Source organism: Muntiacus reevesi, chromosome 13 (genome assembly GCF_963930625.1).
Source record: "Muntiacus reevesi chromosome 13, mMunRee1.1, whole genome shotgun sequence".
NCBI lineage: Eukaryota > Metazoa > Chordata > Mammalia > Artiodactyla > Cervidae > Muntiacus > Muntiacus reevesi.
The window spans coordinates 3,231,420-3,245,290 of NC_089261.1; the positions used below are offsets into that span (position 1 = coordinate 3,231,420).

Below are 13,871 nucleotides of genomic sequence, written 5' to 3' on the forward strand. Positions count from 1 at the left end.
GATTGTTCTAAACATCCTAAGCATAGTACGCTAACAAAAGAAGCTATTAAGCATAGGTCCCTCCACAGGGTGAGAAAAGCTCCACAAATATAATAGTTACAAATGTGCCTAATAGAAAATACTTTAGATAGAGATTAGCTGGTGACTTCTTGCAGGTGGTTAACTTTTAGACTAAGAGCCTGTTTTGTGCTAAGACTGCTGTTTTTGCAGTCCTTCGCATTTCTGTTCTGTAAAAATGTAATCCTATCTAGTTCCCATGGAGATGACACCTAATAGAAAGAAAATAGATTAACCACAAAAAAGACAGGGTCGGCTACTGAAGTTGCTTAAAGTTGCACCAGGTGCAAGCCATAAAATGTTAGCAGGCCTGAAGGCCAAATCATAAGAAAGACACTTGTGAACAAAAAGTATGTGGGTGACATCCTGTTTCTGTTGAAGGTCTACTTCCTGTGATGTTTTGAGATGACCTGTGTGGAAGCAATATGCACTTCCCCCAAAAAGATGTTGTTAAGGGTATAAAGCGGCCGTGCAAAAATAAACTCATGACTCAGCCCCGAGCTTGGTCTCACTGTCTCTCTCTCACTCGCCGATGCCGTTCATCCTGAGGGTCCCCCTGGATCCTGCTGGGGCTGGACCCCGGCAATCACCCAGCCCCTCCCTGACCCTGGTGCTGGAACTCAGCTCACAGCCCAGACTCAGGGGTGGAAGGGGCTTCCCCCTTGGGACCCAGTGGGAGGAAGCACCTGCTGAGACCACACAGCTCCCTGCTCAGGGGACTCTGCAGCCAGAGGACACACTGCTGAGAGCCCCCAGGAGCACAGGCCCCGCCCCCAGCCCAGCGGCTGTCCTGAGCGATGCTCCCTGAACACCCCTGCTGGGTCCCCAGGGCAGTCCTGCAGCGCCCCCTGTAGGTGGCATGTGGGAAATTATAAATGGAAAAACAAAGCAGAGAAAATTCATGATTTTTGGCAAGTTACAATACTGGCTCTATTAGAGAAAATATGTAAACATATAAACTGCTTTACAAAGTAAACAAATTTCTTGTACTTCTCTGTTGGTTTGGTGGTTAAGAATCCGCCGGCCAATGTAGGGGACAGAGGTTCAACCCCTGGACAGAGAGGATTCTACATGCCACAGAGCAACGAAGCCCTGCAGGCACAGAGCGATGAAGCCCTGCAGCCACAGCTACTGAACCTGCATCCCAGAGCCTCTGCCTGCAAGGAGAGAAGCCCCTTCTTGCCACAGCTATGACAGCCTGCTTGCAGCAATAAAAAATTTCTTACTGAAGCTCTTTCAGAAAGACATGATATCTACACTTCTGGGAATATCTACAAACACCAACAGTGGTCACATGGTTCCAATAGATCTGCTTTGTGTAGTATTACAAAACATGAAGAAAACGTAAATTTTCCTAGTTCTTTGGTAAAACAATTAAACTAGTTATACATACACCTAATAAATTAAACTTAAGGTGAAAATTGACAAACAACTATCAATGATTAGTCATCTAATTATTCTTAAAAAATCAATATAGAAATTCCTATGCCAGATAAGTAAATTGATACTATTACTAAATGCCCTTTTTCAAACAAAAACCTTGTGTTTTTATTCAGATATTAAGCAATAAATTTAACATCCAAAAAAAACACCACCAGACACATCTGTAATGTGCTAATACACACTTCTCACATACTTCACTCCACACACGTCACCCTGAGGGGCTTCTGCCCACAGCTGTGTCTTCTCCTCTGGACACACTCTTCCAGGAGCCGCCTCCTCCTTGGAGACACCTTCTGACCCCTCACCTTCCATCAGCCCCTCCCTGACCCAGACTCCACCACAACCCCACAAGGACCAGGATGAGGGACCAGTATCTGAACTGTGTGCGGACGGACCAGGAGCTCCAGTGGATGGGCCTCAGAATTCCGAGGGTCCCCATAAGAGAGGACAGTTTTCCCAGCGCCCTGAGTGTTTTTCCTGTTGTCTGACCCAGAACCCCCTCTGGGACTCTGCACTGCGCCCCCTGCTGGCCACAGGCACCTCCTCCAGCTCCTGGGATGTCCCAGCCTCCATGCAGAGCGGCGCCTTGTACTGCAGGCTCTGCTGATGGCACCCCCGGGAGAGAGGGCTGAGGGGCCTTTGTAGGTCCTCCCTGGGCACAGGGATGCCCTCACACTGGGACTCTCGTCTCCATGGAAACCGACCATACTCCACAATGTGCATCTCTGTTAACTGTGATCCCACATCCCAGTTCTGCCTGCTGTGCGGACCCTGCACGTGTCTGTGAAAGGGCAGTGACAGGAATCAGCAGGACACGCGCCTGGTGACCTGTCTTATATGCTGCTTGTGACGTGGTCAGGGTTGGGGTCAAAGAGGTCTGAAGAAAGCTTGCTCAGTTGGAATGTGAGGGAGGAGTCAGGTTTCTCACTCAGAGACAGGAAGAGTCCTGGGGCAGGAGGTCAGGGCACGTGCCACAGTCCAGAGAAGGGGAGGTTGGTGACCCTGGTGAACGGCCATTCTAGGTCAGAGAGGTGGGCCCTCTGAACTTAGGACTCCAGCTCTTCCGATAGAACAGAGAGGAAAATTTAGGGAAAATGATATCATCTTGCTTAAACTCTGAAAACACTTTAAAAATACTATTTATTTATTTTTGGCTGCAGGGTTTCTTTGTTGGTGCCCGTGGCCTTTCTCTAGTTGCAGAGAGTGAGGGCTACTCTCTATTTACGGTGCAAGGGCTTCTCCTTGCAGTGGCTTCGCTTGTTAAGGCGTATGGTCTTTGTGGCAAGCGGGCTTCAGTCATTGTGGCTTAGGATTTTGTTGCCCCAGGCATGTGCGATCCTTCTGGAGCAAGAATCAAGCATGTCTTCCCTGCATTTGGAGGCCAGTTTTTAACCTTGGAACCACCAAGGAAGTCACTGAAATCCTTTTATTTTGTTGCTACTTATTTTAGTCTCTGTCAAGGTACATGTGTTTCTACATCCTCAAATCCAATCACAGCGATGTTGACTACATTATTATGTTTAATCTCCTGCATAGCACCCAGCAGTGCCAGAGGGACCCAGCTTGCTCTTGTGAAGACAGCAGACGCTGCCATGTGAGCCCCAAGTGCTGGACTCCTCTCCTTGGTTCTGCACACACCCATTGATGTGGCCTGAACTTTGTCCCTCAAACTCTGTCGAAACCCTAATACTTGAGTGACTGGATTTCAGGTAAGATCATGAAGGAGGGATCTGGGGTAACTGAGGTCATAGGGAAGACGCCCTAAGACACAGAGCTGGTGTCCCTGTCAGAACAGGGGGACCACCAGGACAAGCACATGGAGACCAGCCTGGGTGAGGATACAGTCAGGACACAGGTGTCTGCAAGCCAAGGAGCGAGGCCTCAGGAGGAGCCAGATTTGCCTCACCTCGACCTTGGGCCTCAGCCTGCATGGCCCTGAAGACACTTGTCTGTTGGTTGACTCACCCCACCTGTGTGTCCTGTGACAGCAGCCGTGACACGTATCACAGCCTCAGCCTCACGCACTGTGTCCCCACGGCAGCCTGACCAGCACCCGGGATTTCGCTCAGGCTGAGAACATCACACAATGTGCTGCCACCAAGGGCAGGCTTTGGGGGCAGATTCTGAGAGGAGGACCCATTGTCTCGACAAAGTCCCCTGGTGTGGGTCTAGACCCCACTTTCAGGTCAAACGGAAAAAGAGGCAGCTGACCTGCCAGAGGATGGTTCTGCCTCGGGAGGCCCAGGGCTGTGGGGAAAGCGGGTTTCTGTCTCACTTTCCTCCTGGCCTGGAGAACCGTGGGACCATTCAAGTTGTCATCCCATGATAAACAGTAATAATCAGCCTCACCCTCAGCCTGGAGTGGAGCAATGGTCATGGAGGCCGAGTTTCCAGACTTGGAGCCAGAGAATCTCACTGGGACCCCCGAGGGTGGATTGCTATCACCATAGATCAGGGTTTTGGGGTCTCTTCCTGGGAGCTGTTGGTACCAGCTCACATAATTACCCCCAACGTTGCTGCTGCTCCCAGAGCAGGAGATGGTGACCCTCTGGCCCGGGGACGCGGACACGGAGGACGGCTGAGTCAACACAGCCTGGGCCCAGGATCCTGGGAGGGGGAGAGACAGAGATGGTGACTCTGGGGACCAGACACGAGAGCAGGGAACAGGGCCCGTGTGGCTTCCCAGGGCCCTTCCCCTGTCCCCCCATCCAGTCACCTGTGCAGAGAGCGACCAGGGTGAGGAGCAGAGGGCACCAGGCCATGGTGGGCATGGTCAGGGCGTCCTTCCTTCCGTGGCCCCACAGCTGAGCAGCGCGTCCCACCCCGCTCCTTCCCCTCTTCATACTCTGAGAGGGGAGGGTCCTTTCATGCAAAGACCCCCCTCCCAGCTCTCTGACCCTCCCTGGGCCCCGGGTCAGGCCCCTGTGCCTGAGCGTGGCGAGCGGGTGGGCCGAACAGGGTTGTGTGGGGCCCAGGGATGGGAGGTCACAGCAGGGAGCCCTGAGCTGAAGCCACCGAGCAGTGCCCGGAGCCTGGGCGCAGCTCTCCCAACCCACCAGCCCTCAAGAACGGCCCCCGAGCGCCCCCCGGTGTCAGGGCCCGATCCTTATCCTGGGACCTGGGGACCAGAGCCCTCAGGGACGGCTCCTGCCCCCTGGTCGGTGCACTGTCCCCTCCTTGGGGAAAAACTCCACTTCCGTCCCCTGAGCCTCAGGGCTTTCGGGGAGCTCCCCTCGGACCCTTCAGGGGGAGTCTGTTATGGCGCCCTGTCTGCTCAGGGGTCAGGAGTGAGAAGGCGTCCCGGACACAAACGCCTCTCAGCTCAGGATCAGGTCAGGGCAGTGACATCCCGGAGAGTCCCGTCCCCTCGGTGGGTCCCTCCTCCCTCTGTGTGCTCCCGCGGCCCTGAGGAGGACGGGGCTCTTCCCTCTGGAGGGAGGGAGGGTGCGGGGAGAGGCCTGGGGTGTGACCCTGGGCTCCTAAACGCCCGGATCTTGGCTGTGGGCGTCTTCCCACACACCGGACCCCGGCCCGTGTCTGTCCTGTGAAGGGACCCATTCTGGGTGTCTCTCCTGCGGGCACAGCGCACAGAAGGCTGTGCTCTGACAGAGCGACCATGTTCATGATGGAGGCCATCTCATGCGGGGGTTGAGGAATAAGGAGGAGCCCGGGATTGGGGAGGAAAGCCATGAATCGTAAGAGGAGGGGAGGAGCCCTCCGGACAGAGTTGAGGAGCCAGAGGAGGCAGGGGGAGCTGAGGGATGCGGGGGGCTCGGCTCTGGGGGCTCCTCCCCTCTCTGCTCCTGGGAAACGGGGTAGGGTCTCATGACCCTGAACAGGACGCCCTCTAATTCTGGGTCCTCAGGCCTGTTTAAAGCTTCATTCCCAGAGCTTGAGGGGTCGGGGCTCTAAGTCTGTCTCCTGAGAGGAAGCACCTGCTGAGACCTCCAACTCAGTCCAGTGAGCCCGGGGACCAGCCCAGGTCAGGGGACCATCTGGTGAGTTCAGGTTCCGCCAGTTCTGAGGGCGTGCACAGCGCCCCCTGGTGACGCACTCGGGGAAACTCCACGGTGGGAAAAGGTGAGGAAGGAGCTGCACTTTTCAGTTAGATCAGTTCCATCTCTCAGTCGTGACCAACTCTTTGCGACCCCATGAACCGCAGCTCGCCAGGCCTCCCTGTCCATCACTAACTCCCGGAGTCCACCAAAACCCATGTCCATTGAGTCGGTGATGCCATCCAACCATCTCATCCTCTGTTGTCCCCTTCTCCTGCTGTCCTCAAGCTTTCCCAGCATCGGGGCCTTTTCAAATGCATCCTCTCTTCGCAACAGGTGGCCAAAGTATTGGAGTTTCAGCTTCAACATCAGTCCTTCCAATGAACACCCAGGACTGATCTCCTTTAGGAAGGACTAGTTGGATCTCCTTGCAGTCCAAAGAACTCTCAAGAATCTTCTCCAACACCACAGTTCAAAAGCATCAATTCTTCGGCGCTCAGCTTTCTTTATAGTCCAACTTTCACTTCCAAACAAGACTTCTGGAAAACCAATAGCCTTGACTAGACAGACCTTTGTTAACAAAATAATAACTCTGCTTTTCAATATGCTGTCTAGGTTGGTCATAACTTTCCTTCCAAGGACTAAGTGTCTTTTAATGTCATGGCTGCAATCATCATCTGCAGTGATTTTGGAGCCCAGAAAAATAAAGTCAGCCACTGTTTCCACTGTTTCTCCATCTATTTACCACGAAGTGATGGGGCCAGAATCCATGATCTTAGTTTTCTGAACGTTGAGATTTAAGCCAACTTTTTCACTCTCCTCTTTCACTTTCATCAAGAGGCTTTTTAATGCCTCTTCACTTTCTGCCATAAGGGTGGTGTCATCTGCATATCTGAGGTTATTGATATTTCTCCTGGCAATCTTGATTCCAGCTTGTGCTTCCTCCAGCTGCCCTTTTATCTCCCAACTAATAGCCCATCAGTGAGGGGTGTGTATCCTCTGCCCACTGACTCAGCAACCGGGTGCCCTGACCCATTACTCTGTGTCTGACGCTGACCTGGGCACTTGGGGCAACTCCTGCCAGCAGCTCCTTCCATCAGGGTTTGAGACCAGTCCTCTTTGGGCTGCTGCCCTCAGCGAGGGGAGCCAGGCTGAGGGCGCTGCCGAGCTGCAGGGCGTGATGCTCAGTTCCCTGGACTCTGAGGTCTTGGGGAGCCGAGGGAGGGAGGGGGTGATCGCAGAGCCAACCACCGGCCCCCATCTCACATTCGACACTGATGACCCAGGTGGGGTCAAGGCCCAGGTCTTCCTGGCCCCACAGTCACCAGCAGAGGGAACAGAGGTGGACACGAGCCTGCTTTCCCTCACTCAGTCTTCCCTTGCTGCTGCTCCATCTCCCCGCGCACTGTTTATGGGGGCGGGGTCTGGGGTGCGTTCCACATGCTGAGGAGCCCAGCCATGACCTGGCATCCAGGTACCCAGGGAGTCAGCGGAGGGTGTGGGGATTGTTGGAGCCAGTTCTGAGTAAGGTTCTTCCAGGAGCATAAGTCCTCACATGAGCCTCGAGGTGTGTCCTTAGACAGCACAGGCTTGGGGAAATTCCTCCCAACTTCCAGTCTTATGTTTAAATAAAGATACAGATTTCCCCATGGCTTCAGATGTGAATTGCATTTCTGGGGTTTTGGATTTATAAAAATTGTATAATTTTGGATTTATAAAAATTTATAAAAATCCAAAAACTGGGAGTGAATGTGTCATGGGGAATTAACATGACTAGGCTGAATTCTAAGACAATTCTCAGGGGTTATTTCACAATACAGACAAAGACATATGCCTGGAACTTTGATGTTCCTAAATATTTGGGGAGAGGGAGCAGTTTCTTGTTAACCACAGATTCCTGCCACCAACAAAAGTTGTGATTCAGAAGCTCTAGTTGGAAACTGCATTTCTAGAAAATTTCACTGGTGGTGCCCCTTCGGGTAAATGGAATATTAATTTATCTGCAAGATAAAGTTCATGATGCTGGATATCTCTTAGTGTGATTTGAATGACAAGAGTCCTATTGGAAGTGGTGGGGTCTGAGTCTCCCTGTGGAGCTAAGCCTCCTTCCCAAGAACACGGGCAGAGAGGGGTCCTCTGGACAGAGACACACACCTGGGGAGAGCTGGGAGGAGACACGGGGCCATGAAGCAGTGGACAGGCGACGGGGCCCAGAGCCTCCCTCCCCACGGGGATCCTGACCCGTCCCCCCTCTCTGCCTCTCCTGCCTCTAAGGGCTGAGCCCTCTGAGCACAAGGGCAGGTTTTGGTAGCACTTCCCCACGGGCTTACATCACTACGACATTGTAACTACTTGTTCCCAGACCACAGTAATAATCAGCTTCATGTTTGGACAGGGCCCCTGTGATGGTGAGGGTGGCTTTGTTCCCAGAGATGGAGCCAGAGAAGCGAGTAGGGACCCCAGGAAATCAGCTGTTGTGCTGTAGATAAGCAGTCGGGGAGCCTGGACTGGGATCTGCTGAAACCAGTTGGGGTATTTACTGGTAGTGACTGACCCAGAGCTGAGGCCACAGGTCAGGGTGACCGTCCCTCCTGGAGACACTGACAGTGCTGGCTCTTGAACCACAATCTGAGGATCCACCTCTAAAAGGAACAAGAGAGAGACAGGGGTTGATATGGAGACAAGGGCCCTGAGACCCAGCGTGGAGGTGGCCCAAGGATGCAGGGTCCAGGCCCCTGACCTGAGCTGTAAGCCAGCAAGCAGCCCAAGCAGAAGGACCTTCCAGGCCATGGTGCGGTCCCTCCCAGGACGCAGCCTTCTCAGCCTCCTGGGCTGGAGGTGGGGTCCTGGGCCTTTTCATGCCTCCAGTCCATCTGGAGGAGGGGCCTCATGCAAATCACTTCCTCCTCTCCCTGCCCAGGTCACCTGAGGTCTCCTGGGGTGGGGGGACTTAAAGGAGGCAGGTGCTGGACCTCACACAGAGCGGGGACAGAACCAGAAGGAGCCCCTGAGTGATGGGGCGACGTCTTTCAGCAAACGTGCTCCCATGAGCTTGGTGACCTCTGTCATCTATCCCCTCCTTGGAGAGTCTGAACCTGAAGGGGGAGTTTGCAAGTCTTCCTCTGCTGCTGCTAAGTCGCTTCAGTCGTGTCCGACTCTGTGCAACCCCACAGATGGCATCCCACCAGGCTCCTCCGTCCCTGGGACTCTCCAGGCAAGAACATTGGAATGGGTTGCCATTTCCTTCTCCAATGCATGCACGCATGCTAAGTCGCTTCAGTCGTGCCTGACTCTGTGCGATCCCACGGACAAGCTCCTCTGTCCAGGGGATTCTCTAGGCAAGAATACTGGGGTAGGTTGCCACTTTTTTCTCCTAAGTCTCGTTCTCTTGCCCCAATAATCTAGCCTTTCCCAAACCTGAGACCATCTTTAGAATGATGTCTGTCTTTCTCAGGGAAGCCCTGTGTCCCATCTGTGTGATGCCGTCTGTCCTCCTCCACCGACCCTGAGCCCAGTAGAGTATCCAGAACCTGTGTCTGGTGTGAAGGGTAAGGAGTGGCCCTAGAATGCAATCTTTTAAACCGTCTCTAGTCCCAGCAGTGGGGGGAGCAGGACGGGAGGTGGGGAGAGACATGTAGAGACACACGGCCAGGCTTGCAGTGAAGGCCTCCTGTGCTGTGAAAAGCCATGACCTTGAGGAGTAACGTCAATAGAACTGTGGATTTTAGGGGTCAAGGTCACCATGTCATCATGCAATCATGATAGCTGGCAAGTTCAGTTCCAACAAAGTTGGCATACATGTCTCATCATAGAAATAGAAAAGCACTGTGTATGAACAGGTAGGTGTGGTGAGCATCGTGGACACTGCAAAACTCCCTTCCCTGTGGTTCTGCTCCGGAGTCGATGGACCCAGGAGGGAGGAGGGATGTGGGGGCAACGAGGATCAGAAGGAGCTCAGACATCTCAAGTGTTAACATGTGTGGGAGAGATGGGAAAAGTCTTGTTCATCTCTTGTTTCTTTGACATAAAAATGTAAATACTATTCTTGTTTTGTATTCATGTTGGATTTACTGCTAAAGTAGCTGTTTATTAAAATTCCCATGAAATTTGCCAGAGGTGTTTGAGAACTACAACTCATAGAGATGAAAAATATATATTCCTACTTAATTTTTTCTTATTATATGAACATATTGATGACAGTTTGGCAGAACTTGTGATTTCATATATTTCATATTATAAATATTTATATAAAGTATTAATATAACGGGAAGGAACAAGTAAGGAAGCCACAAAAACTGAAGCAATAACAGTCTCCATAGTTCACTATAAAATGTTGAAATTGCCAAAAAACACAAGAGGAAATATTTTAAAATGACATAGAAGGTGACAAAGGGTCCTTGCCTGTATCCCTCTCCCCTGTGAACACCGGGCGTTCTGTCGGCAACGGGGCAGCCCCTCTGCAGGGGTCTCTCATCCGCTGTCCAGGTATCCCTGGAGGTCGAGATTACTGAAGGAAGTTCATTTTTGTTGTATGACCCTCCCTCTGTCTTTGGTTGGATGTCAGGTCTGGGCACTGATCCCATGACAGACGAGCAGGAACTGAGAGGCAAGCCTGTGGCTCCGAGCTGAGAGCTGCCGCGTCCCCTGGGGGCCCAGGTGCAGGAACGTCACCCTCCAGTGAGGACCCTGCTGCTCACGGGGGCAAGAGCCAGGGGAGGAGGTGCCAGCCTGCCTGGCCAGGACCCTGAGCTCTCAGGACCAGGCCCACAGCGCACCCTGCTGGACTCAGACCTCCTCCTCCCGCCCTTCACAGCACAGCCTCCTAGAAGGGCTTTCTCACAGTTGCAGGAGGGTCATTCTGATGTCACCTCCCAGGGCAGTAGAATGAGTCCCCTTCATCTAGTTTGGACCCGGTCATTGATTTTTCCAGGTACCTAAAGACCTCAGACCCCTGAACGGTATGCTGATAAACTAATGAACTTCAGGATTCCCTGATGTCTGAGTTTGCTCTGCCTATCTCCTGGGTTCTCTACAGACAACAACCACCTGAACCTGAATTTCCAGGATTCAAACACCCAGCATGCCCGTGGGTTATTCCTGGTCATGATCCTGTCTGAGTTTCCTTCCCAGGTTGATATGGAGTCAAGGCTGAATTTGCAGGGCCTCCCGGGACCTACCCAGCGGGACGGCCTGACTGTGTTCTGCTTTCTCTCTTTTCAAAGAGAATAGGAGGCTCTCAAGTAAAAAAAATCTCTCTTGATCACATCCAGGGGTTCTCATTTACCCTTGTTCATGGTCCTCATAGTACTTCTTTTTGACTCAGGTATTTAAAGATGTTTTTAGTCTAATTTTGTAATCTTTTTATATTAAATTTTTGGTATAAAAGATTATGCCTATAAATGGGAATCTCATTCTTGTCTGGGCTCCTGTTTCATTGCTGCTTGAGAAATCCTTATGACCAGGTACCTAATCTTCACTGGACATGGTGAAGTCTAACCTTCTAAGCTTCAAATATTAGAATACATAGATTTAATGAAGGTGGGTTTATAAGGTCTGTGCCCAAAATAGTGACATTCATCCAATATCATCTCAAACAAGGGATCAGGGAGGGAAAAGGGGGAGAGATAATGAGTCAAATGAGGAAATAAGCAGGTGAGGTGTCTGAGAACTGCGATCTAATGGGGAGGGTCTCCCAGTACTCGGAGAGAAGGGCTCTTCAGGCAGCAATCCCTGGGGAAAGGGAGGACCCAGTTTCCCTAAGGGTCAGGGCTGAGGCAGAGCACAAAGCCTGGAGCAAGAGAGGAATGTGTGGGGGATGGAGAGGCCCCCTGGGGCTCCAGGGCACAGATGCTGGACTTCTGCTTCCTCATCATCCTGCTCAGTACCTCTGAGGGACCCTGTGTATCTGGGCACATGGGCATTCTGCTTGGATTTGGAGACCAGAGAGAAAGGGAGACAATTTCATGGACCCCATAAAGATGAACCTGGATGAGGAGGTGAGATTGCCTGAATTTAGCAGCACAAGTGACAGCAGAGACCTAACCCACCACTGCTGATGACACCGTCAGGCTCAGGGCAGTGATGGGTCCCACACGGGGGTAGAGGGCAAACTTCAATCAGACATCCCCATCACAAGGGAATTCCTTGTGGCTGTGGTTAGTGGTGAGCCGTGTGACACTGACAACCAGCCTCCTCATCAGGATGGGGTCCAAAGTGATCCAGGAGGGCGTGTGGACCAAACTGGAACCAGAGAGCAGGGTTGAATCCCTCAGTGTGTCCCTCGCCTCTGTCCTGGGTCACAAAGGCAGGGCTTTGCCTGAATCCCTTGTCATCATTACCATGGGGATCCCCGGGTTCCCTCCTTCTTCAGGACATGGGGCCCTCGGATCTGGACTCATTGGGCACATCACAAGCAGAGGGACATGGGCACATCTTGGGGAGACCCTGCTCCTGACAGTCCACAGAACATCCTAATCCTGAAGTCGGAAATGCTCCAATGGGGTGGAAATGAGAGGAGAGGAGGGGAGGACAGAGCCAGCACCTGTCTGTAGTAGAACCACTAACAGGGTTCCCTGCCTCCTAGGATGTATCACCGGTGCCCCTCACTCCTCAGGGTCTCTGCTCTGACCCTTCAGGAGCGACATTCACACCCTGGGGGATGGTGCTCCTGCTGAGATGGTCCACAGACTCTGCTGAAGATGCATCTGGGAAAGCCTCCTGCTCCTGATCTCAGGGGAGGGAGCTCAGGTTCACATCTCTCTTGATCACATGGATGATCTGGGTGCACTTCACTGGTGTCAGAATCTGTTTACTTTTTCTGAGACTTCGGCAAAATTGACTGTGCATTTGAGAGGAGACTTATGAACCAGAACGTACCTCACGAATTCATTGATTCTGGGGGATTTATTGGAAATTTGACAGTTCTCTGAGAACAAGCCCCTGACAGGCTGAGGATTTTGTCCCCGTTTCCCATCTACCTGTGTCACTCTGAGAAGCCCTGTTGTAGCAGCCTGCATGGTCAGAGTCAGCGTCGTCCTCAGCTTCCAGCATAGAGATGAGCAGGAGCCCTGCGTTGTCCGAGGCACATTTGGATCCAGAAAACCCGGGGGGGACCCCAGAGCCTGGTTCTTCCTGGAGTCTGAGTGGTAGGACAGGAGGGCTGAGGAGGGCTCGCTGGCTGCTGCTGGTCACAGTATAGAGCACAGCGGCGACAGTGATGTCCCTGCTCAGGGTGCAGGGCGCCACAGCGTCACATGTGGTCTGGGGGGTCAGGGGTCTCCCCATACACGGGTCGTGACACCACTGATGATATCAACACTCCCTGGTTCAGGGCTGCTGATCCAATGTTGATGCCCACACCAGCACCAGGGGATCAGCTCCTCTGTGGTGAGAGAAACCATCAATAAACAGGGGTGGAGTCAATATACTTAACAATTAAGTTAACAACACAACTACGAAATTAAGATTTTCCAAAATATCAAATAAAAGTAACAAAAAGACTCATGACTCAAAAGCGGATCTGAAAATGATCCTGTGTCTGAACAAGATGGGTTGATTGTCATGTAGTATTCTAAATTCCCTTTCCTCTAAATGATCTATAAGGAGCAGAAGGACTGAGAAGATTGGCTGAGGGATTGTAGGGGGAAAACCTTGGCAGTAAGTTGTGAAGTGCAGCCACGACATTCACCGAGTGAAACAAAATACGATTATGTGTCCACTTCTGAGCTGCTTCTGCAGTGTCTGCTTCCCACAACATGCCTTTAATTGTGTGTCTGTGTCTGAGGTCTGATTCTACCAGCCAAAGATCTGCACTGTGAAATTTGGAGCCTATTAAGCAAAGATCCTCTGATACAGTAGATGATATATTATGCAGTGTGTTTGAAACTTGAGGATAAGGCAAATTGAAGGCTTAAGGGAAAAGGGAGAATTAGAAGGAATGATCCCACTTATTCCAAACTACATCACTGTTAACTGTGGCCCACAGCCGATCCCAGCAACTGTGCAGACCCTGCACACACGTGTGAAAGGACAGTGACAGGGACCAGGAACAGGCATCGAGACCTGTGCTCTGTGACCCCACCTGGGGGTGAGCTCGGGAGCTCAGTGTCCGTGGTCACTTCCTCCTGGCCTGAGGCCTGCTGTGAGCAGCAGCTCTGAGTCCCAACTGAACAAAAACAGTCAGCCTTGTCCTTGGGCTGGAGTCCAGAGATGGTCAGGGGACCCACCCGACCCAGAAACAGACAGACTCGCTGAGCCCCTGAGGGCTGGTTGTGACTCCTGTGGTCAGGAGTTCGGGACTCAACATGAGAGAGATGGCCGGCAGCCAACTTGCCCCTTTGGTGCCAACAGTATTGCTGTTTCCAGGCAGGTGAGTAT

The 13,871-nt window shown here is 52.1% G+C and overlaps 1 pseudogene; it reads left to right on the forward strand.

Moving 5' to 3' along the window:
* The window catches only part of LOC136145446 (adenylosuccinate synthetase isozyme 2-like), a 130,969-nt pseudogene that overhangs the window by 41,694 nt on the left and 75,404 nt on the right, over positions 1-13,871 (forward strand).